This window comes from Dermacentor variabilis, chromosome 10 (genome assembly GCF_050947875.1).
Source record: "Dermacentor variabilis isolate Ectoservices chromosome 10, ASM5094787v1, whole genome shotgun sequence".
Classification (NCBI taxonomy): domain Eukaryota; kingdom Metazoa; phylum Arthropoda; class Arachnida; order Ixodida; family Ixodidae; genus Dermacentor; species Dermacentor variabilis.
In genome coordinates, this window is record NC_134577.1 from 75,406,704 (window position 1) to 75,434,417 (window position 27,714).

The window sequence follows — 27,714 nt, forward strand, 5'->3', positions numbered from 1 at the left end:
CTTTCGAAGACGTTTGCCGCCCTCTTACAAAACTTGTTTATCGTGCCTGTGATGCTGGAACGGGAATCTCACTCGTTCTATAAGCGGTACACGTGAATTTTCTTATTCTTTCTCCCGACATTGGGCGCATATTTTTCAAAGTCAATAGGATTTTTTTCGTGGCTATTCTGCGTTTCAATGTCCACACTGAAAGTTTTGTCAAGCTCCAAGGAATAAACCAGCGAGTGGAATTCCGTGAGCCGTAAAGTTTGAACTCTGAAGTCTCCCGCTCTGTGCGCTACTTTTCTTACTGTCATCGTAGAATGCATTTTTATCTCCATTCAATTCTGCTGTTTTCCGGAAATGCGGTGACCGGAACACTCACGAATAGCGTTATTAACCTACACAGAAACTTTACTCGGTTGAGTGCTGAATTCATTTGCTTGGAGTGGCTTCATTCTTCAAGCCTAACTCGTCTGAGGAAACAAGACGCACTGAAGTTCTTCTTTTTTGTCTGAAAAATAAAGTAACGCTACTTGATTATTGCTTATTTTTGTTTCCGGCTACCAACTAAATATTTCGCCAAGTGCTGTATTTCATGCTTGACAGACAAGTCATCGTTCACTGTCCGCCTAAATAGAGAGGACCGGGCTTCAAGTTATATCAAGGAGCAGCAAGAACATGTTTTCTGTTTGAGTCCCTGAACAAGTTTGTTGATACAGGAACCGCCGAAACGTTTATTTCTTCTTCGGTGCACATTAAACGGCGCACTTCCAAGTGGGGAAGAGCTCATTTTATTATTCAGAAGACGTAGCCTTAATGTCGAGCTGTCAAGTATGGTTTTTTTTCTTCTACTGGCAAGCAGTTACAGACAACAAAAGTATAAAGTTGCACATGCTTGTTTAGACTAAGCTAGTGCTGTTTTTTTAGAGACGGCTGCGATAAACAGCGACGTTGCAGGAACCATCACGTCACGTGCTTTCTCGCTCGGTTTTTGGTGAATTCATTTCAACGAGCTAGTTGGCAATGCACTTGCGACACCACGTATACGAGCACATGAGGGTTGGGGTCTCTCGCGTGTAGCCGTGTGCTGCATAGCCGTGTCTGGAGAAAGGGGGATCTTGGAAGATTAGGCGATGCCGGGTGCTCGGACCTTTAAGGCCCCCGGAGGAGACAACACACCTCCTCGGACTCTGCTTCACATAGACTGCCCCCTCCGTACTCACCCACCTGGCGGAAATCGGCAGTTGCCTTTTCCTGTCCTCCTCCTTCAAACTTTTTGGTTTCTCTCTAGCTGTTTGTTTTTACTGTCTTCGATTCAGTTCTTCTCAATTCCGAATTTATGGGCGAAAGGGTTAATCTGGTGCAGTTAAGGCCGCTAAATGAAATAAAAGTGGGGCCATCTTTTGAAAATTCCCGTCGTTCTCATCTCCTGCGCTTTCCCTCTACGTTTGGCCCTCTCATTTGCTGAAAGCAGTCACGTGCGCTGGCGCTTTGCCTAGCCCTTCCTTTGATTTTTCTCGGCTGCTGTCTGGCACACCGCGTCGGGGGCTGTCTCAGAGCGTGTGCATACATGTGAGGAGTTCGGCTGAGAGTAAAGTTGACGTGAGAAATTCGTTTGGATCTTTGCAGCGTGTGGAATGTGCACAATGCACCTGGAGCTCCCTGGGTGTCGCCACATTAGTATCTCGACAGCTGTAATTACCCGTGACCCCCCGCAAAAGCATTACATAAATTTCAGCGCTTACCTGTGAACTAACGTGTAAGTCAGGAGAGAAGGTAGATAGAACTGTAGAGAGTAGGGGGGGGGGGGGTGAGAAAGCAGAGAAGGCAGAGAATGGGTAGAACTAACGCCATCACGAAACGAGTGAGTAAGAGCCTTGCCACTCTTCGCTAAGAGTTCCTGTAAAGGAAGGGGGGGGGGGGAGGTGACGTGAGAAAGCAAGGAAACGCTACTACTATAGGCACGACGCTGTTGTGGGCAAAACAGATATGTTTAGGTTGAACGTGTGGTACGCAACGCTTCTGCTATTTCTTAAAAATGAACGCCATGCAAATTTGTCAAGCGTACAACTCGTGCAGGGCATGATGAAGCAGAGCTGCAGTACAGCTTACTGTAGGGTCTAGGCGACACTCCGGAAGCAGTCGCACGTCAAATCAACACTTTTGTGTCCGCCTATGGCTTTGCGCCTATGGCATTGCTCGAGGTCGCGGGTTTGATTCCCGTCCGCGGCAGCCGCATTTCGACGGGGGCGAAACAAAAATGTGCGTGCACTGAGATTTAGGGACACGTTAGAGAACACCACGTTGTCAAAATAATCTGGAGTCCACCACTACGGCACGCCTCATAACCCGACTGTGGTTTTGGCCCATAATTCAATCAAAGTTTAGTACTTCCGCCCCGATGCGATGTGCCATTTGAGGCAATGACAGTGCTGAACCCTGCGAGAGGTTATGAAGTATGGCGCACAACAACGCCTCAAGCAAACACCTTACCTTATTTGTTCTGTGAAGTACGCAGACAAACAGCAGTGGTGCACGCGAGCTAACGTTTAACGTCAACTCAGCTCTCTTGTTTTGGGTTAAAAGTTGAAGAAATTAAACAAGCACAGTCAGCGTGCATCGCGACTAATTATCGTCAATCAACGGGAACAGCACCGAAACGCTTACAACGATTGCCACAGTGCCCCGAATCCGCATATTTTTCTTGCTTTTTTTTTTTTGCTTCCGCCAATATCTCCGTGGTCAAATATTGCGAGCGGCATACGCAGGCACCCCGTTTCACGCCTCTTTTGGGCTTTTGTAGCGTAGTTCTGTGCTCGCAATGACGTGCGGCTGTACCTTCGACTGCAGAACACGTGACACTGACATCAAGTGACTCTACCGGATTTCATCTGCCAAGCGAGGCGCGGCCCCAGGGAAGGACTGGCTTCAAAGGATAAGCCAGGCTGATTTCAACACCACGATCGAGCGAGAGAGTCTTCGCTCATCACTAATCTCATTTGATCCTACTTGCTATGCGGCTCCATTAGTTTTTTCGCACTTCTACGTGCCGCATGTCCGCGATGCGTTTGTTTGCAACTTTCGTACCCGACTTCAATCAAGTCGTCTTCAAACGCACGTCCTTTTTGTCGACTCAGTCATACATTCCATGGGGTTGTGTTTGTTTGGCCTTATTGTATGCGAACAGTACGTTTTGCGTGTATCACCACGCCTTACGAAGTGGTCATGGTATGTAGGAAAAAAGGGAGTGCTTGGCTGCGGAAAGACGAACTTATCGGGGCGACTTCGCTCCTTCAAGAGAATGCGAACTCGATGGTCGGCGAAGGGGAAAGTTCCTGTTGCTATCGTCCGCGCTATCGTTCGCAAGCTTGCTGAGGCTTTTTCAGTGTCCCGGAGAAATTTGCACGCTAACTCATCGTTTTCTACTGCGCGTTCATTTTGATAAGATAGAGGATAGCATACGCAGCGCAGAATTTCTCGCGCCCGCGCGCAACGCATGCAAGCGGCAATATGATTCGCAGTAGCAGCCTTGCACGCACCTGTGAGGTGACTGCTGCCGCGCTTATCAAGTCCACATAAAAAGAAAACGAAAATCTGTCGAATTGTGTAAGGTACCCTGCAAGCGAGCGACGCCTCTTGTGCCTCATTAGACAATTTTAGTTGAGCGCCCGCAATCACCCACGTACGCAGCGCACGAGGTCGTGCGTACGTAGCGAAGCGGGCACGCACGAAACGACAATAGTTGGTCGGACGCAAAAGTTGAGAAGGGGATTGCTGACTTGCACGCGCAGAAGCCGGTATTGCGTTACTCAGCGCAGCCTTATGCCACCTTCTGAAACTGCGTAGCCAATATCAGCGGCTACGAAGCCTCCCTTGGACACGCGAGAACGCGCCAGAACATCCCGCAAAGAGCACACAGCCTGCAGTGGATGCTACGCAGCTTTTGGAAAGTAGCGGGCGCACGCAAGAGATTGTGAGTGCTCCTGCGTTCTGCGCATGCGGCCTATCGCCTCAGCGGGTTTTCTGTGTACGCTGAGCTGTTATGGACGGCCAACTGAAGCTGCCTGTTATCGACTGGCCGCTTCCGCCGATTGATCGATGCCTCACGAGTCAGTGAAAACTGTAAGGCAACTACACATATAGTGATGATCGATCATTCGCTCTCGCATCCTAGTCATATTGTTAAAGGCTCACTGTGTACGTTGGCCCTGGTCGACGAGGGACTCAAGCATGAAGCGCGGAGGCGACGCTGATAAATCACCTAACGCCGAGGTCGCGTGTGGGGTGGAACGCTGTCGCACCGCTAATAGTAGAGCCAACTAAACGCAGCGACATTCAGACGTCCTGTATTGATGTTTCGGAAGCCAGTCTTTTAAAACTTTTAAAGAACTCCGATCAACATATCACCTCAAAACCCCGAGCTATACGTAGCGACAGCGTTTGATTCGGAGAGCGTCTACTATAGTTCAGCACCGCGTAGGGGGAGCCATGGTCGACAGAAGAGAGAGTGAACGTCGCCGCAGGAGGAGGAGAGAGGAAATGGCGCTACTTTTATTTCATTTAAGGCTTTTAGATGTAGTTATCCAACCTTGCATATCTTATATTAGGTTATAGCGGCGATGCATGGCTTGCGTCTGCAGGTATTATTCCAATTTTGTGGCATCCCCTTGTTCGGCTTGGTGGTGGATGGCTACAATCGGCGCCGAATTTTCAAGTTTTATGTGGCAAACGCTTTTCCGCCAGTACCTGATCGCTCCCTGAAGAGGGGGGGCAACGATAAAACATTGTTTTTTTTATGAAAGCGAGACAGTCGTTTCTGAAGTACAGCGTTTTATACAGTCAGCGTGAAACTAGGACAGTCCGATTGATCTCACCTTTTCTTGTAGCCAGGTGTCTCACGGGAGCCACTGGCGCAGGTTATAAAGTAACGATATGGGAAGCGGCGATCTTCTAGAAGTTCGCGACAAACCTCAGCACGACAACCTTTTGAAACTTGCAGCATTTGGGGACATTTCCGTTTCAGTGGGCCCACACGGGTCGATGAACACAGTGCATGGTGTCATCTCGGAAGATTACCTTCTGGAATTCAGGGAGAGTGAACTACTTGAAGGATGGCAAGATCAGACAGAACGTAGTCTAGGTGCAAAGGGTAACCATAAGGCGATAAGGCGAGATGACAAGATAATGCCTACCAAGCACGTAATTATTATTTTGGAACCAGTAAACTACTTGAATCTATCCAAACCGCTTACTGTAAGCTTTGTGTCAGACCACACATCCCGAATCCGCGTCGACGCTTCAAGTGTCAGCGATTTGGGCATGGGTGGGAAAGCTGCAGAGGGTGCGCTGGGTGAAGAGCTGAGTTATGTTTTCTGTGCCAGCTATTCAGATCTAAAAAATTGAAACGCGATACCGCCAATGAGAAGAAAGGTCGCGTTGGAATAAATTCTTTTTCTTCGTGATTATATAACTCCCAAAAATCGTTGCACTCTGGTAATAAAGTATGCATCAAACTAAGGAAGTGAAGCGTTCTCACAAATACATTCCATGGTTGATGGAACTAGCCCCCAACTCAGATGATAGCGTTGGGGATGGAGCCCAGGGTTCCTGGGGTGTATTGACAACTACGACGTTGGCGCGAGAAGAAAAAAAAAGATACTCAACTCAGCTGCACTCATCTTCTACCTTACAATGCAGGATATGAGCTTTTCCCTGTGTCGATGCATTGCATGCTCAACCTTCTCGTCTTTTCATTGAACAAGAGACAATTGGGAGACGAGTTTCTTCATGAGATTTTCATAGAAGCATACATATGATGGCGGTGCACTGTACAGGTAAATAACGCGTAGCACAAGCGTGCAAGAAATACAATACTTCCAGAAAAGCATCGCACGTTTTTTTTTGTGCGTAGAGAATTCCCATGCACCCTGTGCAAAGGCACATCACGTGGTAAGCGAGAGGCAGCGAGAGTCGCACTACAAAAGAGGAACAAAGCTCGTGAAAGAGTGAGCAAACAATAGCACGAGGCATTTCTTCTTGAAAACTAAGTGCTCTTGGTCGTAATGGATGTGGCAGAAAAACACAGACCCTGCACCAACCTAGGGAACTGCATTACGTGTTTCTGCTTACCAGAAGTATATGATTACTTCGGGCCGCGGCAACTTGATATTCCATGCAGAAGGATTACATTATCATCGGCAAAGCCACACACGCGCGCGCGCACACACACACACACACACACACACACACACACACACACACACACACACACACACACACACACACACACACACACACACACACACACACACACACACACACACACGCACACACACACACGCACACACACACACACGCACACGCGCACACGCACACACGCAGACACGCACACACACACACACACACCAAAAAAAGTCCGGCACTCGACGTCCTCTAGATATGAGGCTTAAAAGCCAAGGAATGGCATATGAATGCCTCGCTGGAACATACAATCACGTGCGTTGGTTGCTGAATAAGTGAAAGCCACTGTGGAAGTCAATATAGGGTTCATCGTAAACAGGCACTCAGTCAGGGAGGAACGCAGACGTGCTGGCTCGAGCTCCAACGTACTCACTGGGTGGATTCCTAGAAAGCCTGCCGAAATAAACATGACGTGACAGTCCGGCATACGTAGATAGATTCAGTTTTCGTTCCATATTCACAAGCCATGACTATAATCAGGTTTGCCTCTTGAGAGTTCGGCTGGTGCGTCCAATTTCTTAGCTTCCTATCAATAAGGAGGACGTAGCTAACATTAAAATATGAGCTCGTGGTGGCTGCTTATTTTTTCCTGAGCTGTTTATTTCAATAGGCTTAGGATCAGCAACAATAGGTATGACAGATGGCCACATGTGGGTGTCGTTTTATGAAGCCACTCAAAACTTCTTGCATTTGAACGAAAATGATGTGCTAATAAAGAAAAATGAATGAATAACCGGAAGAAATTAAAGAAAAATAATTTTTAGTAGCAAACGTGGGTTGAAGTCTGCATATCATGACCAGGTTTGTTATACTAACGGTATTCATCTTCCATTTTTGTGGGTAGCATATGCGCTTCTCCGTCCTTGAAGCTAATAAGTATCAGTGTATCATAAGATTAATTCTGGCTCGTGTTAAACTTACGATGTTCTATTAAATATTTATGTTTTATACCAACTGCAGCGAATGTTTTTCTTGTAATTTAACTATAGTGAAGGTCTATTGAAAGGAAAGCCTGAGATAAAGAAAGGGATATGCACACAATCAATGTATCGTATTATAATCTCCAATTTCCCGTTATTAGTAAAACTGTTCCTAAATTTGAGATATCTCAGACCAAGATTTGGCATGGAACAGTCCCCGTCACAAAACCATATTTCTCTTTGATGGTTGTCGGTGGGCTTCGGTGCCGTACATAGCTCTGGATCATCTTGAAACGAATAAATATATATTTGTGCGAGGTAGTAGCTGAAGTAAGTGATTGGATGAAACAGATTGCATGAACCAATTTTGTCGCTATTTTGTTAGAAACACGCTTTTGCCATCACGATATACGTATATAGTACAATCAAGTATGGCTTTGATCAAAGTAGCTTTATCGGAAGCCAAAAAATATTATTGGTCTCTCTCTCTCTCAAAAGAATTGCTCATAGCGCGCAAGTGAGACGTGCATTCTGAGGAGCAGTGGGAGCTTAACGGCAGATTAACCAGGAGAGATCCACAAACGTGGAAAGGCCTTTATTAGTTACTTTTTTTCTCGAAGTGCTAAGCGTTGGCAGCGATAGGTACCATGCTAGAACTGGGCTGCTGCACAACTCAACCAGCACACCAAAAGATACCAGGCGTCATAGGCGTAAACGACGCGATGCTGAGTTCGTACGTGGCGAAACTGCGTCGTTAGAGCTCGGGTGGCATTTCTCGCTCACGCGCACACACGCTTGTTCAATGGTGAGCAGGCGAGCGTTCGGCGAACGTCCTTATCAGGGGAGCATCTCTGTGCTGAAGGTGAGCATGCGTTGAAATGTCGAAGGACCTTGGCGAGGTGGGCCGGCGGTTTCTCTCCGACTTTCCCGTTTCCAACCACTTCTCCCGACTTGTCACATTACCGAGGCCTGCTGATTCCTTCCTCCCTCCACCATGTCATCCTACCTGTCTACGACAGTCTACCTTTGAGCTCTGTCAGGATTGGGGGCTCAATCCCATCGCTGGTGATCCGTTGTCAAGATTGGAGTCCGGCATGAATTCGAAGGTAGCTGGCCCATGCCGTCGTCCAACTTATCCACACTGAGGACGTTGACGAAGGGAAGGACTGCTTCTCATCGAGAACGAGGAATATGGGTTTATTTACAGTATTTATATCAGTCTAACATGACTGCTTGAGAGAGAGTCTCAGTCCAACATGACTGCTTAAGGAAAGTGTGTCGAGCATCCGCACAACAGCAGTTTTTAAACACTCGGTCCTCTAGCGATACAAGGTGATGCGAGCGTTCGTTTAGTCATCGCAAACTAGCCGCCTCTCCGCAGGACGGTTTACACACACACATGCACACACACATGCACACACACACGTGTTCACGGTCCGAAACCGACACCACACGAATTTCGTAGAACTCTGAGCCGTTCCGGGTAGCGCGCTGTCTTGCGTCTTAGTCGGTGCGTGGGAAGGAGCCTCCGTCGGCGTTCCCGCGGCAGCTCCCCCACCCGTAGGAGATCAGGTCCGCGTTGTCGTGTTGGGCACAAAGCCTGCTTCGTCGAACTCCTTCAGTCACAACGCATCCTAGCTGAAGCGACGTAGAGTGGAGGATGCGCGTATTGATACCGACACAAAGTCGACTTAGCTACGCCGGGGCTAGAGGTTGGCGGCAGCATTCCAAGATGAGGTCGCCACCGCTGGCGTAACTGGCTGGCAAACTTGCACTGCAGCTGGCCGTTCTTAACAGCTCCTACCACTTAAAAAAGAAAACGTCGAAGAAAGCCATCTCACGGAAATTCCAGGGAATGTGCGTGATAATTGCGCGAAGCACGTATTTGTGCGACATATTTTCGCACTAGATCGACAGAGAACACTTTCACGTAAAAAAATATGCAGATTCAACGCACGTCTTGGAACCCATCGGAAGCTCAGCTTTCGTGAACGCGTCAATGAAATACAAAAATTTCACTGCTGCCTCTTTCGCGTGTGGTAAACGGCAGCACGCATGTGCTTGCGCTCAGGCTAGCGACGCAATGGGACAAATCTTATATTTGGCTGTATCTATTCATTTCTACTTGTTTAGTTTAAATGAATCGGCTCCTGCTTTGCCGATTACTCGCTCTGGGTGAGTGTCATAGTATGGAAATTACGATGGTCATCTACATCAGGCGAACATCTCCGAGAGAGTAGTTGGCATTCGCATGATGTATGTAACGTTCACTTCTCGCCAATCTTCGGTTGTGGCCATGGGCCGTTATACATTCCGCTTCTTTCCCGTTGCCCCGTTGTGGGTACGTGGCACTGTACGGAAATTATGTTCATCATCAACGCGCGGCAATCTTATCAAAGGGTTAGTTGGCGCTGATACGACATGTACCTCCCGCTTCTTGACTTGTGGATGTGTACAGTAGAACGAAAATAATCATCAGAACAGTCAGCGACTACCTGAAACAGCTAAGTTGTGTTGGCGCGAGCGATGCCTGAAGTAAATAATGTTTGCTCGACGCTACTAGTATTTCCATGCGATCCAGGAAGAAAAAAAAGCGGAATCGTAGCCTAATGACTAGAACAATGGGCTGTTTTCCTGGGCGCCGAGGTTCATACCCCACGTCCACACGCATTTCTTTTTTTCCTTTTTGAAGGAGTGAGGTGGAATCTACTCGGCGAGATAATGACCAGCCACCGACCGAGCGACCCCGGTAAAACCACGGTGTGATAAAAAAATTTCAGGATCCCAAGCACTGTGGGAACCGATGTAATCGAAGCTTTCTGTGCTGTTTGCGTGGATTGATGATAATTAGCGGTGATGTTGACGGCGAACGTTTAATTTCTTCGACGTTCAGTCCAACATGAGAGGGGCGAGTTGATGTTAAACGTTACCTTGCCTGCACCGCTGTTGTTTGTCGACGTGGTACACAGACCACACCGGGGGCGTGCTTGCTTGAGGTCGTGTGCGCCATACTTCATAACCTCTGACTGGGTTAAGCATCGTCATTGTCTCATATGGCACATCGCATCGGGGTGGAAGTATTAAACTTTGAATAAATTATGGGGCTGTGTGTGCCGAAACTATAATCGGGTTATGAGGCACGCCGTAGTGGTGGACTCCGGGTTAATTTTAACGCCATGGTGTTCTCTAAAGTGTCCCTAAATCTAAGTGCACGAGCCTTTTTTTTTATTTCGCGCTAGTCCAAATGCATCAGCCGTGGTCGGGATCAAACCCATGACCTCGATCCGTGCCATAGCTGCAAAGCTACCCAGGCGGGCACAGAAGTGTCGATTTGACGTAGAGCCGCTTCCGCAGTGTCACCTAGACCCTACAGTACTCTATAATGCAGTTCTGCTTCATCATGCCCTGCGCGAGATGTCCTGCTTGACAAATTTGCATGGTTCTCATTTTTCAGAATTAGCAGAAACGCAGCTTGCCTTAGCTTCAGCCTAAATATAGTTTGCCGGCAACCGCATCGCGTATATATAGTGGTAGCATTTCCATGCCTTCTCACGTCGCCCTCCCCTCCGTTTATAGGAACTGTGAGCAAAGAGTTGCAAGGCTATTACTCGTTTCGCGACGGCGTCGGTTATACCCATTATCTGCCTTCTCACCGCACCCTCATCTCTACAAATCTATCTACCTTCCCTCTAGACTGCCAGGTTAGTTCAAACGTAAATACTGAAAGTTCTGTAATAATTTTTCGGGGGCTCACGGGTAATTACAGCTGTCAAAAGGCTAATGCGATGACGCCCAGGGATCTCCGAAGGCACTGTGCACATTAGTCGTGGAGTAAAGGTCCAAACGAGTTTCTTACGCCGACTATTCTCTATGCCACGCTACTTTCAAGTGTACAAATGCTCTGAACCACCTCCTGGCACAATGTGCCAGAAAGCAGCAGCACCAGCTGCAGCACCAGTAGCAGTGGGAAAGTCGAACAAAGAGGCACAGAAAGCTTCGCTTTAAAACTAGCTTTAAAAGACTGCCGAAGCTTGGGCAGTGCTGCGTTACAAAATGCACTTTTCTTATGCCTAGTGGCCATCCAAAATGGGAGGGACAACGGCAGTGCAGTTTCGCAAAGATGCATGAACGTCAAGTCGCAATAAATGTGCCCTTCTTCTTTCTCATACCAGACATGTTAAGAGTTACGTTGCTTGCGATAACAGGAGACAAGATTAAAGTTTCCGAAATGAAGCCCTAACCCACTACTCTAGGCCACCGCAGGTAGTTTTGATGAAAGTCATAGTAAACTACGCGACATATGGAGCAGGCATTGAGAAGTATAGTTCTTTGAATTATTTACCGTTTACTGCGTCAATGCAACTTAGCAAAAACGTGAAAGGTACCTGTCAGCTGCTTTCGTAGTGTGAAATCCTTTAGGCGAGGCGACGTGTGATACCGTCGAAATATTCGCACAAGCTGTGCTTCTTAATGATGATGCCACGATGTACAGCGGATGCCAAAAGGTCGGATTGCGAGCTCTTATATTTAGGACTGGGCACGTGATAAAGCACTATTACGGCGCAGTTTACTAGGATACATGCATCAGATGCCATTTTGGAGCACTCCAACGAACCGCGAAATTGTGGAGCACTCGCAACTGGTTTGGTTCATTCACATCAGCAATCATCGGCGATGCATGATATGGCGTGCTGTGTTAACTCTAACAAACGAATTGTTATTTATAGATAGGTCTGCAGTCTTTGTCTTTTCCCGCTGTGTAGTTTTCTTCTAATCACGTCTTCAATCAATAGTCAGCAGCACTTCCAAGTACCTTTCCATAGCGAAACTGTGGGTGTGATTCATGAACACCAAGGCAGCTCCATCGAGGACATAGCTATTTATCAGTGCGGTGTTGGTATTGTGAACCAGAGCGGAATGTGGAAGAGAAGAAAAAAACACGGCCGGCTTTTAACTGGAAAGGGCCGATGACCGGAACTGTATCTTGTGGCATCACAGTGGTGCACTGTATCTACTACTCTCAATGGACTTATGCCCTATAAAAAACCATAATCGCTAGACATGAACAAGCACTGTCATTAGCAATCGCCAGTTAAAATCACGCACACTGGTTATATTGCGTTTCTAATTTGCCAGTGAATAAAATTGATTCAGTGTAGCGAAATAAATGTATCCTGCACGCTTAGCCACGAAACACTCACTACTGTTTTTGTGGACAGGTTTTGGCTCCACGCCCGTGAGGTTTAAGCTAACAGTTTTGTTGGATCACGTTAGTCTTGAAATGAAAAAAAAGCATGCGCTTTAAGAAGTACAACTAGCTTGTACCTAATCTTTACCAGCGACTGAGCACACAATTTCTGATAAAACGTTTAAACGAAAAAAAAAATATTTTTTTTTATTTATATATTTACTTGATATGTTCAACCATTGAAAATAAATACATAATAACACCACTGACTTGCACCCCCTGCAAGAATTAGGTGCTCAGAAATGTGACGTCGAAGTGCATTGCTTTTCTACTTCACATTTCTCCCGCTGAATTTCCCAGCAACCTAAACTAATCTTACAATGAACGCTAAAACAGCTGTTTTGATAAATGAATACGTTTAAAATTTAGGCTACATTCTTGAAGAAAAGCTGCCTGAAGGAGACGTAATATATATATCCTCGCATTTAGGAGGCAACCGGTTCCTCCGAGGCAAGCCCACAACATAAAACTACCCTGAAGATAGTGCGATTTTTTTAGGGTTATGCTAAAACCTGCAAAACTCCAGTTCCTTCCAACATTGAGGGTTGCCTGAGTAATGACATCACGGTACCTAAAATTGTGATTACCGTTTCGTCCTTCCACCCATCTTCGAAGCCCCAGAGGCTGTTCGGCAACTTGGTCGACGTAATCCCAGGAAGCATTAAAAAACAGGGAAGTTTGCGCAAGCAAATTCAGTGAAGTGTCACTTATGTTTTTTTTTTCTCTGAGCCCCTAATCACGGGATGGGAGTGCGATGTAGCCTGAGGCAACGGGCGGGAACAAACTGAGACCTTTACGAAGCCTATTGCAGAGCGAAGGTATTCCCAGTCGGAAATTGATTTTTATACGTAAACTTTTAGAGGAACCCGGTCCGGTGGAGGATCTGCTCGGTGAGGATGATGCCAGAGGAACTGAAGTCAAACAGACTGCGAACTCGACCTGAGGGACGTTAACAGGGACTTCGCAGGGAGGAAATGAAAATTCAGAAATTATCTTGTTCAACGTAGATTAGAAGAAGAAAACTATTAAAAAGACAGCAAGCAATGATTCTTTCGGAAAACCTGAGCCCATCTCACTATAGTCGTCCACGCCGCTTTCCGCGTGTGTCGCTCGTCGTCAATCTTAAGACACTGTTCCGCAATTTTCTTGGCCTCTAATCCGATTTCCTTGCCAGCAGCCAACGAACATTGATTTTCTTACTCGAAACTTTGCTTAATATGTTATTGAACCTTGTATTCTATAATTTTTTCTATTCACTCCCAAGTATGCGTTATCCTTTACGTGCACTATATTTAACCTGTGCTTGTGTAGAGATGTCATTCCTTTTGTGCCTGTGCGCATCATGCAACTCCGATGATTGCCTTGATGCACATGTTCTTTGTGGGTTCGCTTCTTGAGATGAGCAGGAAGACCGCTAAATCGCATTGCCACTTGACATGGTTGACTGCCTATTTGGCAGCTACTAATTGCCGCCTTAATATTTTGATATAGGTAATTCTGATTATCTTGATGTTAACCAAGACCAGCGCTGTGATAACATCGAAGACTTCGCGAGTTTGACTCACAATTGTAAATGGTGCAGAAGAGAAGGGAAAATTAAAAATACCGAACACACAAATATGCACTAGTTACTAAAACTTTAATGAAAGCTAACCGCCCTTTTGTATTATGGAAGGCTAGGTCACTTGATTTCGCTGCGTGGGAAAGCAAGGTGTATTTAGAGTTATTAAACGAAATTCAAGTACACTCTCGTAGAAAGATACGCAGCCGAAAATTTGAAGGAAAATAGGATTTGCGCTGTAGGCCGAATGCCTGAGCAAGCGCGCTCGTGAACTGATCCCTTTATGTCGGGCTGCTATTGCGGCAGTTGGTTTTACATTGACTTCGGAAAGCGTGCTGCTTTGCACATTAACTGCTTCAAAATGATACGGAACCCCCCGAAGTCGCGCTCTGTGCCATGTGTGCTTCATCCAGTTTTATGATTGTTACTGCTGAGAAGAGCGCGTTTGCCGGAGACAGCGAATCCTGCCATTCGTTATTAACGCGTTAGTATCGTTGAGCTCGGCAAAAAAGGTGCTCTAGAACCTTGTTTTCTGCGCCATTTACAGTTTAGTAATGAATTCGTTAAAAAAAGTTAAAGAAAAATTGTTCTCAGCAGCACCACCTGATGGCGAAATTAAACCTTCCACATGAGCTGGTGATGTCATCTTTAAAATACCACTATGTTGTAATATATACAGGGTATCCCGACTATCCTGCACCATGATCTAAAAATATGCAATTGCCTCATAGCAGGACAGAACCAAGGTAATGTTGGTTGCTGTCGCTTGGAGATACTCAGATTATTATTCTTTTTTTGCATTGCGTCTAACTGCATAACCAATCTGAATTGACTCATCATCTTTTCAAATATTGTAATTAGATTAAAATTGTCAGTGAGGAAAGCGTAGATTAACATGAAAAACTCCCGTTACAGCTTTCTATTGCTCGAAACGTGCTACGTAAAAACGCTTTTTTGCGAGCGCGAAAGAAGCGTGCCAATACACGCAAAGTGCTTTGAGCAGCCAGTCGGGCGGCAATTGTGCGTGTATTCGCGCGCTTCTTTCACGCTTCTTTTTTAAACATTACAGATGCACGTAGCTGCGTTTCCTACGTAGTGGAGGTACCGCGGCCGACGTGGGCTGCAGCGACTAGCCCGCTTACTGAGCTCGCTACGGCTCCCTGCGTACAACAGCGGGCTCTTATTAGTGTGCTCTGTGAGTGACGTCGCTTACAGAGAGCGAGGTCACCGGTCAGAGCACGGCCCGAGCGCCATCATCGGCCTGCAACAGGTCAACTTCCCAAGTTGCACACCTTCGATATGTTCCGCCATCACGGTCGAACCTCGTTGCGCTAGGAATCCTGTCACGCGAGACCGGAGAGCGGCGTCCCTCACTGATCCGGTGTTCGCGCTGCCGACGAACTCCCAAGAACGAGCATGAAGACGAAGTTTCGTGTTGCCCTCTGAAATTTTGTGATGGCCTTAGAGATAAGTGCGAGGGGAAAGTTTTCTGCTCTTGCTGCTCGGGACGACAAAACATAGCCGCGCGTAGCTATTCAGTACACTGTAGCACAGGAGAGGGCTGAGACACCGTGAACTCAACCGTAGGTGCCAAAATCGGAATTAGTGGTCTCTACGTCTACAGTCGAAAGAAAACTTGAACTGCGCGCCGCGATGATTTTCAGTAGGCAGAGCGTTGTCGATACCACCCCGTTTCGCCTTAGCCTTCGCAGTGCAAGGCATTCACGAAGCAGCCGAAGCATCACAACGGGGAACGAATACCATCTGTGACCCGATAACTCCGCTTCTGCTCATTGCACTCAACTGCTGTTTGCTGCAAAATTATTCTCAAATAGTATATTTTCATGTAAAATACGCACTCTTGCTTTGATAAAGAGTGTTGTAGGGTACCTCTAAATTTTTTTTCAATACTTGCCAATTGCTTAGATAAAAGCGCGTTCGATTAGGGTCAGTGAAACGTTTTGGCCAACGTTCTTCAAACGGAAGCACGAAACTGAGTGCTATGAGATAATGAGCATGCTGATCGCTTCGGCTTATTATGTCTGCGGAAACGTGCATTTCAAAACGACATATCACTCTGCTTTACAGCGATAGCTTATGGCTCTAGTCTATTTGGTGTCCGTCGGCGTCCATCGATTTGCAATCTCGGAGTATTTTGCCAGAATTTTATTAGCAAAATTAATAACGAGAATGGTAGTGGTACAGCGTGAGGATTACAATCCTCGGCTCATCTATAGCAAGTTGAACATTCTACCTTTCAGTACCTCCGTCGACGCCGTATTAATAAATAATAAGTATTAAAACAACTTGATGATGCCACGCTATGCTGCTTATTCATAAACGAGCGCCGATGTGACAGAATATGAAGCATACCAGTGGCAGCAATCGGAAACCGGGATTCGAAACAGGCGGAAGACAGAGTCTTGCAAGTCCTCTTCTCGAGACACGAGCGAGCGCCACCTACACAAACGAAGACCACTCGAAATAGAAGTACCAGTGACTGATGTTTTCGATCACGAAAGAGACTGATCGCGCGCACCTGCGATTATTATCTCAGAATGACGCCACACGAGACCGTGCAAGATTTATTGCACATAACATTGCACCCGCTCCTTCCCATTACGGGCGACACTGCAACCGTCTTTGCCTGAAAAAGCAGCCGCGCTGTTTCTCACCCTACAATTACAGAATTGGCCTTCTACGCCAGTGCTGGTTCTTTTTTTCCCTCGCAGACATCGGCACGCAAGCATTTCTCGATAGAGAACCAGGAAAGTCTTATAGGGATAACGAGAAGTGAGGCTAGGTACCCGTGGACTGCGATCCGCCGCTTTATGAGGCGAGAGAGCACGAGTTCGATTGTTGCTTGTTTGTACGTCTGTCTTGGTGGGCCTGTGCGCGTGCGAAGTGAGGTTTGGGAAGAGGCTGGAGGGAAACTGCAATCGCGCCGTTGAAGAAGAAAGTAGACAGCGAACCGATGGCCTAAACTCTTCGGGGCGTGTCACGTTCGGGGATCCAATCTTCCGGCGAGCAATTCATCTGGACACGCTCACTCGGAGCCCAGGGGGACCCACACCGAACACGCCGTTTTATCGATCCTGGACACCGGCGTGGACCGCGCGGTTTACCGAGGACGTGAGATCACGGCCACTTTTCCTCTGCACCCCAGTATAAAAGCGAAGCCAAATTCCAACCGTACCTTTACCCCGTAAAGAGTATAAAATGTGATTAGCGTTTCTCTTTAAGTGCCTGTAGAATCGATAGTTTTAGTGAAATAGTAAATGCTCTGCAAGCATCCAGGAACGATAATTATGTTTTAGGCAAAGGTATTGCTCCTAAATTTGAAGTTTTCGTAAAGTAGTATCAAGAGAGTAACTACAAGGACGCAGATAAGGAAGAGAGATGCAGAGGTAGCTTTAGGTAAAGTTATGCTTTAATATAATTTCACGATGACATGTGCATGCCTAATGAATGAATAACGTTGTTGTACCGCACTTCCTAGGAAGATATGAGACGTAAGCTTTTCACGCATGCACGCTTTCACCGAACCACTAGCAAAAAGGATTATTCAAAAAGGTATGTCCGTCGAATTAGTGACAATGTTCACGAAATTTTGCCAATAAGAAGCGTGTCTCGCGCGATAGTAACGACCTATAATAACAGCAAGTACTTGGTGAAAAATTGCAACTGCCCAGAATATAAAACAATGCGTGCATGACAATGCCTCAGATGTGAGCTTTGGAAGTTAGTAACGTATATTTTTTCTCCCTATCTTTAAGTGTTCTACTGTACAGCCGCCGTTTTTCAAAGATCTTCAGAGAACTGAGTGCGTCCGCAACGTCATGTTTAGTAGAATGGTGGAGCGTGTGACATGTGATATGCGAGCAACGTTTAACGTGCACACATGGAATAAATACGGCGTTATAAAAATGTTATACTTCTAGGAAGGTCCTTCTTTGCCGATATTTTCGAGACACTTTTCTCTATACTTTTTTCCTGATCTCCCAAATGGAACGAAATGTCACCCATACCGTTTTCCAATTAGCATGAAAGGGATTTCGCATCACCAATCATATGCGGGCGATTTTTCAAGGGTGTCGTTGGATCAGGTACCAGTCGTGATTTAAGGCAACAGCAAAAAAAAAAGGAATAGCTTCATACAAAATTCCGCCGTGGTTCTACCAGTTTGCATAAGTCTGTTTCTTTTGTTATATTTTTCAAATATTTTTTTGGAGTAAAGAATTCACGAAAATATGTTCGCTTGGAGATGTTTGTTTAGGGCACGGTGTCAGTCACAATTATTTCACGTAAACATTTTGAAGATTCTTCCAACAAAATGTTTCGTGATTCCAGCATGTTTGTCGCTCAGCTAATACACGTACTTATGAGTGGTTGCCTACTAAGGTATATCACTTTTTAGATGTGCATCTGTGTTCTTTTTGGACTTCGGTACCATATCAAATAACAATGAGTGATCCCAAGTAATGTTCTGAACTGATTGATAAGGTGCAGGTCTATGTCGTGAAAGTCTTATCATTTTTAAATACGGAAGTCTTACAAAATATTGGCGCCTTTTATTGGCACCGGCCACTCCCTTTCATATAAAAATGTTGATAATCTCGACGGCGGACATAAAAACAGTATAAACCACACCAAAGCTTATTGTCACGTCATCTGCCAATTGTTTTTCCGAGACGCTTCATGTTACATCAGGTGTACCCCAAGCCTTGGGGCCGGTTTTTGTTCTTGACTTACGTCCATGTCATAGCAAGTGTCGTTGAGCCTGACGTGAAACAGAAACTTTTGGCAGATGATTGTGTATTGTATACAGTCATAAAATCAGAAAGGTATCACTCTACTCAGAAGTAAGCTCAATTGTGTTTGCTACTGGCGTGAAGAGCGGGGAATGACTTTAAACACTAATAAGTAGTCCGTGATGAAGATAAGTAACCGTCAGTCAGTCTTACACATTCCATATTCTATAGGCTGTACTGTGCTCCATAATGTTCCAGCCTATAGATATCTCGGTGTAACGCTAACAGAACATATGAGCTTGAAGGAACATATTGAAAATATTTTGGTAGCACTCTTCGTACGTAAAGGGGCCGTTGGCGCAAACTCTCAAGAGCACACCAACAGGTGAAGCTTGCAGCTTATGCCACATTAGTCTGAGCTTGTCTCCAATATGCTTCGCCTCTGTGGGATCCACACACAAAGCCAAATATTGTCAAACCAGAAGGAGTACAATGAATTCCCGCTAGGTTTACATGCAGTCACTACAGGTGAACAAATAGCGAGCGGGAGATACTAAGTTTTCTTAATCTTGAATCCCTCTAATCTACGAGTAGAACAGAAAGTGAACTTCCTCTATACCTAATATACAATGATAATCTCCAAATGAGCAAATTGCGATATCTGTGTTCAGTTTATCGCGGAAACACTCGCCAGAACCGCGGAAAAATGATGGAGCATTTACTTGCATCGAACCACATGCGAACATTCCTTTTTATCTAGGACCGTTAAACAATGGAAAGCATTACCGAAAAACGTTGTTAACACGGCAAATCTCAATATATTTATGCAAATGTTAGAGCGTGCTAAATTAAATATTGGCTGTATATTTTGATCTTTTATTCTCTGTTCTCTAACTTTTCTCGTACCTCACACGTGTATATATTTTGTGTTTGAGCTTGAACTCAAACGAGTCTGCAATATTTATATTTAATAAATAATGACTACAACTAGGTAAAATACTAAGTCATAAAGTCATGTGACATAGCAAATAAGCAGAAGAAACTAAGCAAATAGATCAGAAAAGAACACAAAACCCAAATACACTAAATGTATATACACCAAAGCCAGGAAACAGCCTTAGCATTATGTGCAATGTTGCTACTACATGTACCAGGGCATGCGTGCATATCAAAAACGCCACTTGTCTAATCGCAGAAAGAAGCAATGCGCAGCAGAAAAGCAGATTTTGTAGCTATCTGCGTGTCGAAATCACTGGCTCTTTTGATTCACCGTGGAACAAGAAAGTAGTGAGGTCTCAGATTTTCTGATACGTCTATTGTTCAACTTGTCTTTTTTATTCCTCGTTTCCACCCGTGATTCTCAGTTCCACTGTCGAGTCAACAACTCGGACGCTTATATTTGCAAATGCGGAAAATGCTTCCCTCCACTGCCTTCAAGCGATTGCTCTCGAAGATTAGCGCCTTTCCACATGCAGTATAAGGGACAGAACTAAGGCAAGCCACAATATTTTGCGCTATGGCCTGCTTACAAAAGCGCTCGAACGTTGGATCTCTCTGATATTCCGAACCATTTGTGCCATCGTTTGTGCCGGTCGACGAAAACTGAACAAATCTTCAGCAAACCGAGACCACTTATGGAACTCTAATACGAATTTGGCCCGTAGAAAGCACACCGAGTTTTGTCAGTGAGAAGGACATAGCAATCAATACAATTTAGTTTGCTTTCTTTCTCACTTTTTCTTTTTTTGATAAAGTGGAAAGTTTTTCGGCTACAGTATCTTCATGTCCAGCTCCGCAACACATTCCTCATGGCCAGACCATTTAATTTCTCTGTGCTCATTTTTTTTTTCAAATACTACATTTTCAGGGCTTCAAAATTTGTATGCGAAAACAAACTTGCGATTTGCTGAACTTTGCGCTGCCTGACGTCTATAAATCACCGTATTCATTGCCTGGGATTGCGGAGCCTCTTTCATAAAGTTATTAGAATAATTGACAAACATGTTCAGCAGTGGAGTATCGCGGCCTTTCATTGTTGTCGTATTCAACAGCAGTCCTAAAGTTGATGATATTTCATGAGATTTCTTTTAAGCAATCGTTTATCTCAGACCCCACATGTTAATGTATATTGGAGTTCTTTTCCTTTGAAGAAGATAGCCGAGTAGAGCACCTTGATAGAGTGCATGCGAGCAACTTATTTTGGGCTCGTTGCATTCTCATTTGTTTATGTGTTTAAACATCTTGGATGTTCCGAACTAAAGCATGATTTTCCCGTTTGCAGCGGCGATTGCAGTTTTTTTTTTTTCAATGAAATCGTACGGCACTTCTATGCCTCTGACTTTTCAACAGCTTTACCGTCGTGCAAGTTATCTTGAGGATAGGGACGCTGTGTTCTATATCGGCAGCAAATTCCCTGAAGCTCCTGGATAACCCCTGCGCAGCGCTAGGCGGTTCTTTCGATAAAACATTGAAGTGCCACTGGGCATGTTTTGTTTAGAAATATTAGTTATGCATGCTTCAGTAATTGCAATAATTCAACAAGAGCGCGTCGCGTCAGAAGTCGAGTTGACGCAGCCCGAACCAACCGCCTTTACATGCCTCTTGCAAGAGGCATGTAAAGGCGGTCAGTTCGAGCTGCAACAACTCGACTCATTCAAGCCAGCCACAGTTATGTTGAACGAATGTTATGTTGTTCGAACGAATCACAGTTATGTTGAACGAACTGTTCTCGACTATTGCACTGTACCTCGACGTTCGCCCGGCTCGACCTACAAGCGTTTACTTGATTAATAATGCCGGCTTTCGTCCCAATGAGCCAGCTCAACCGGATTCAAATGGGCCTGGAGTAACCTCTCGGGCTTAGTGAAATAGCATAGTCCGCGGGTAGCACACGCTGCTGTGAACATTTCGGCCAAGTTTTAATGCCGTCCGCAATGTGTGGAGCTCGCAAGCGGAGCGCGAAGTCAATTTTCTGGCAAACGCTCTCTTATCAAGCAGAAAAGCTGCCTCTCACTCTTTTCTGGATGCTTTATTTTGTAACAAAATGGACTCCCACACACGGATGCTATTGGTAGCGGCGGTCGGCTATGCAGCGTAGATACCGCGGCCGTCGCGAGGTGTCGCCACGAGTCCACTGAGTAAGCGCGCTGCGGCTCGCGGAGGACAACCACGTTCGGCTTACGTTTGGCCCGTCGTAGGCACCAAATGCGGAAGTCGTGGCCTCTACGCTAACATCCTAAATAAAATTTGAACTGCTCGCCACGGTGACGTTTAGAAGGCACTCAGCAGTAGCTTTCGCGGTGCAAGGCATTCGATAAGGAAAAGCAGCACAGTGGAATCCGTGTTTGATTGCCTAGAACGGCACTTCCACTGAGCGCATTGAAGCACTTTGTTGCGGCTAAGTATTACTGAAATAGCCTATTTTTTTTACTTTGAATGCCTATCTCCACTTCGATAAAAGAAGTGCTTCAGGGTCCCTTAAGCGGCATTTACGTGAATGCAACAAGTGGTGCTTCGCACCCACGTAATGAGCTGAAATGCACCACGTTGGCTAATTTCATTGAATGTCACAGGTAGACGGCATTTCGAAACGAAGAGGTCGTCACGTGACGCACATAAAATCGCTCCCACGTCGCATTGAGGGAGAGAGGGAAAGTGAGGCGGCTGCCTCTGTGTGCTGTCCTCCACTGAGAGGCGGAACACAAATATCAGCAAACACGTTCCAGCTTTATTTTTTCTCTCACAGGGAAGGATGTGCCACAATCAAACACTGTCACATAGTAATTAGCATGATACGCTATGTAAGTGCGATGTGTGACTTGTGCGTAGCATTTATGTATATGTGGCTTTTGTTTTTTCGGGTTTATGAAAGCGTAGCTACGACGGCAGTTTAAAAGTGCCAAGCAAAGTCAATGAAAACGTCACCAGGAAAACTTTGGCGTTACGTACGTGGTCAACATAGCGATCAAAAGGCCTGTCCATCAATAGAAACAAAAGATAAGGCGGATCAATTCAACCGCTACTTCCAGTCGATTTTTACAATCAATAATGGACTAGTGCAATATTCCTCGATTATCCCATCTGCCAAAAATAAATTACTACAAACCAAAGAAATTACCGACAGCGGTATACTGTGTCTGCTTTTAAACCTCAATGAAAAAGAAAACACAGAGATTGCCTGAGTTAGCTCTTTTTTTTTTTTTCATCAAGACTTCTCTTTTTTCATCCTGGCCATGGCGGCCGCATTTAGATGGGGGCGAAATGCGAAAACAACGGTGTGCTTAGATTTAGGTGAACGTTCAAGAATCCCAGGGGGCCAAAATTTCCGGAGTCCTCCGCTACGTCGTGCCTCCTAATCAGAAAGTGGTTTTGGCACGTAAAACCCCATAATTTTTTAACCAGTTAGTAAGTATCTACTCCTAATATTCACAATATCTATCCGGGATTCGCAGATTCCTTCCGAATGGAAGTCGCAAAAATAATTTCAGTGCATAAGTTCCGCGACAAGATAATGGAATTAAACTACAGGCCCGTTTCTTTGAAGTGTACTAGCTGTAGAATACTCTAGCGCATTGTTCTCAAATTTATTACAAGGTTTGTCGAAGAAATTCATCTGCTACACCAAAACCAGCACGGATTTCGGAGAGGCCTATCGACCGTAACGCAACTTGTAGAGTTAATGCATAACCTGTTCCAAGCTATTAACGAACACTTCGAAATTGAGATAATATTTATGGATTTCTCATAGGGCGTTTGATCGGGTTTCCCATGAAAAGTTATTTTTCCAGCTGGTCTGCAAAATTGGGGATGTGCCAGGGACTGGATTGATATCAAGCTGTTTTTCTGGCCGTCAACAATTTGTACAGTTCAGTGATCACGTTTCTAACACATTAGATGTCACATCCGGTGTGCCCCAGCGATGCGTCTGGGCACCAATATTATTTTTGTTATTTATAAATGACGTGGAAGTCAACATTAAATCAAATATTAGGCTGTTCGCAGACTACTGCTTACTGTATAGAGAGGTTAAATGCCACAATGACCAAATTGAGCTGACGGTTGCCCGGAATGAAGTAGTAAGTTGGTGCTCTAATAGGCGAATGGTGATTAATTCAGACAAAACAGTTGCGATGTCAATTACGCAAAAGAAAACAACCTTAGAATTTCCTTATGTTTTTAATACCGTCACGCTCCGAAATGTAAGCAAGTACAAGTATCTTAGTGTGATAACTTTTGATCTCAATTGCAAAGTTCACATGGAAGCTGTACCCGCGAAAGCCACGAACAAACGGTTTTCCCCTTGAGCTCACGCTGCAGCCCGATCACCATGACACTAAGCTTCTAGCATACACCACACTTGTCTGACCGATTCTAGAATGTGGCAATATAATCTTGTTCCCTTTGACAACTATATAGGGGTATCAGCATGCTTGAAAATGTGCAACGCAAAGCGATTAGATTTATTTTTAACCGCTATCGGCGTTTTGATTCTCCAACAGAATCGCTACATCATGCAGGTTTGCCCTCACTCAAAAGTCGAGCTAAAATTCACTGCCTGCAATTCTTATGTATACTACTGCGCAAGTATTTTAATATAGACCCCACGAGATACGTCGAAACTAAATAAACAAGGCACCTACGTCATACACATGAACTCGCACTCCAAGAATATTCGTGCAACAACAATACACTCTATTATTCTTTCCTCGATAGATGCATTCGGGAATGGAATATTATTGACCGACCGACTTGTAGTCGAAAAGCAAAGAATTGATGATTTCCTCGAATTGGTTGCATAACTCAATGAATACGTACTCATCAACCTGATCTCATACATGTTTTTGTATTTACCTTATGATTTCCTTCCTTTTTTTTATTGCCACGCTCGTGAATATTTGCATTTAGACTTACTGTTGTACCCACACGTTAACATGACACGTGAACTCGTTTATTTTTTTACGGGTGAGCGCTTTTACCGTCCACGAAATGTTATCCCTCAGCGCAGGACGCGTCTACATGTATCGGAAGTTTTTAGAATGTTATGGATGCTTCTATCCGCTGTGTGTTGTCGCCGAACCTTGTGTAATCTGATTGCATGTATGCGCGACGTGAATGGCGTAGAACTTTGTGGAAAGGCAGGCGGGTCCCAGCGATTACTCTGGAACATTCGACGACTGCTGTATGAAAGCCGACGCGCTTGACCCGCTGATCAGATTTTCGACGATCGCCGACTGTGTTCGCCGCTGTCGCCGTTCTTTCAGTATAGCCTGTTCTTGAGGGCACAAGTTCGCCCAATAAAACGCTAGTTCCGTCTTTCCCAGTTTGGCTGTTTTCTTTACTGTCACTACCACGTGACAGTATGCTTCTTTCTTCTTATTTTGTAGTTGTTTAGCACATGTGCCCCTAACAATTACTATTACTGTAACTGCTTATGTATAAACCTTTCTTCTTTCTGCACTCCACTCCTGTAATAACCCTGTGAAAGGGTTGGCAGTATGATGAACTAAATAAGTTATTTGTACTGGCTGCTTATCGGTAGTGATACAACTGTTTATAAAAAAAAATCACTGGCTTTAATGTGCCGAAACCATGACCTGATCATGAGGCACACCGTAGTGGGGTGTCCAAAGTTATTTAAACGACTTGGGGAGTCTTTCACTCGCCCCCGATAAACGGGACACAGGAGTTCTTGTATTTCATTCTCATATAAATGGGGTTGCCGAGGACAGCGTTTGAGTTGAGCAACAACATAGCTGCTAAGCCACCACAACTGTTCGACACAGTCGTTACGAGAATTTTATTTTCCTTCAGGTGAATCAACCTAGCTATGCCGGTCTCGACAGGGCTACACGTTAGTATTAGCCACGTAAGCCTTTTATAGCTACCGATATTTTTCTTTTTATCAGCCCGCCGCGCTTTTTGATCTCGTACGAATTTCTACTTCGCAGTGGAACAATAGAAACAAACTCAAAGAAGCGAGTGATACTGTACGAAATGAATACTTGTTCCAGGAGAAACATCTGGAACAATAAACCATGCCAACATAGTCTTCCCAAAGTGTAATTACAAAATACTTTCATTACAACGGCGTATCACGCTTCCTTTCGCATGAACGCGCTTGAGCTCGAATTCTTGTCGTACTAGATGCCGCGTTCAAGATAAAAAAAAGAACCTTTCTGCATTCGCGCATGGCCGCACAATCTAAATTGCGTTCACGACGTCTGCCCAGAAAGGCGCCGTCTGCGCCAACCGCTTCTTACTTAGTTGCCTCACTGCCTATTTATGGAACTAATGGCTCGTCTCGATCTGCAGATCTCGAAACGTTTCTCCATAGGGATCCTGAAGCGCACAAAAGGCTTGCATCAACTGACTCCAAGTGCAGCCGTACGCACCGCGATAGGATTGCACCATTCTTCGGTCCAAGGCGCGCAACGAGGCACGCGTCGTGTGCATCGCTTCCAGCGAACCGCTTCCATTTTTGCGTATTCCGTTGCCACCTCCAAGACTATCATTCTTCCTCCTCGCCCTCTCCCTCTGCAGTGTTTAAGAGGACACTCCCTTACTTCACTCCTGCCGCTATAGCGCAGTTGCTGTGCAAAATGCATTGCCGATGCGGTGCCTTAGCCAAAAGGAATGATTACCGTATTCTTGCAGTTGTATCGACTGCAATGCCGACTGCTGTCACATTTTGGACCATTTATTATCGAAAATTGCATTCAAGACAAACGAATATATGTGACGCATCTTGTTTTTCTAGGGTATTGAGAATTGTTTCATGCTCGATAGCTTTTTTTTAAGGAGTTTTTGACCTGCATGGTGTAGTAAAGTAATGTGAGCACTTTTCTTTTTAACCTTCTGAAAAGGTGGTTCACGGGAATAAAATAAATGGATGACGTCAGAAGAAAAATACTGTGAAGGTCGGCAGAAGAGGAAGCATACAATGAGTTTGAGAAATACCAATGCATAGAATATGTCGTGGTAATGCTACCCTAGAGCAATGTGATATCGCTTCGGGAGATGTTGTTGGTCTGGAATTGGAGAAGAACATGGTAGTATCGTTGCACGATCTGGCATGAAGTCGGGCGCAAATCGATATCAGGTTGAAGAAGAACATGATTCGCGGTATGATAAAGACGACATGGTTGTGTAACCATTTGTCTTGTACGATGCCTACTTTTTTTCAAAATTTTGCTTTGATTCAGCAATTGAAAAATTTAAAACTCCCACTTTCTGTGTATGTATTTTTCCATACGTGCATTAAACATCAGTTGTGAGTGAGCACGTGGGGTGTGTGTTTTTTTCTCTACGTCTTTCGTGTTTTTAGTGCACTAAGTTTTTTTAATGTGCGTTACCAACTAGCCGACCTAGCCCTCCTTTTACCATCTTTTCTCCACCGATCGGCTTGCGCAACATCATTCCGCCACAGATCGCGTCCGCATGGCGACTACCGTGCTCCTACGGACCCTGCACAAATCAGGTACCAACGTATGCCGACGTTGCGGCGCTCTCTCAAGCCATTCCCCTCTGCCCTTTGCCCTCTGCCTACACCAGAAGACCACGCCCCAGTGGCTTCGTTGTCACCACTAGTGCGTGTACAGCGTCACTACTTCGCTCCGTATCCTGCAAGACCCATTTGCTACTACTTTGGCTATCGAGGGGACATCTCCCAATTTTGTCGACGACGTCAACAGGATTAGCAACGTGGCTACCCTCCCGAAGAACGTACAAGCGTCCATCCAGCATTGGGCTATCAGCGCACGTCTTACCGCTCCTCTTATCACCGGTCACCTTCTCCTTCCTACCCTACTGATAAGGGTGTGAATTCTCGTCAAACTCGCTGCAGGTCGCCATCTCCACGTCGTCGTTCGGGGTCGCCTCTCCGACCCGCTTGTCAGGTCATGAACGCCTTTTCGAAAAACTGCCCGATATAGTTTTAGGAGGGCAAACTGCATTCACTGGACAGCCGACAATCCCTCCGGAGCAACCGTCCAACTTGTTGTCAGCGTTTGTAGA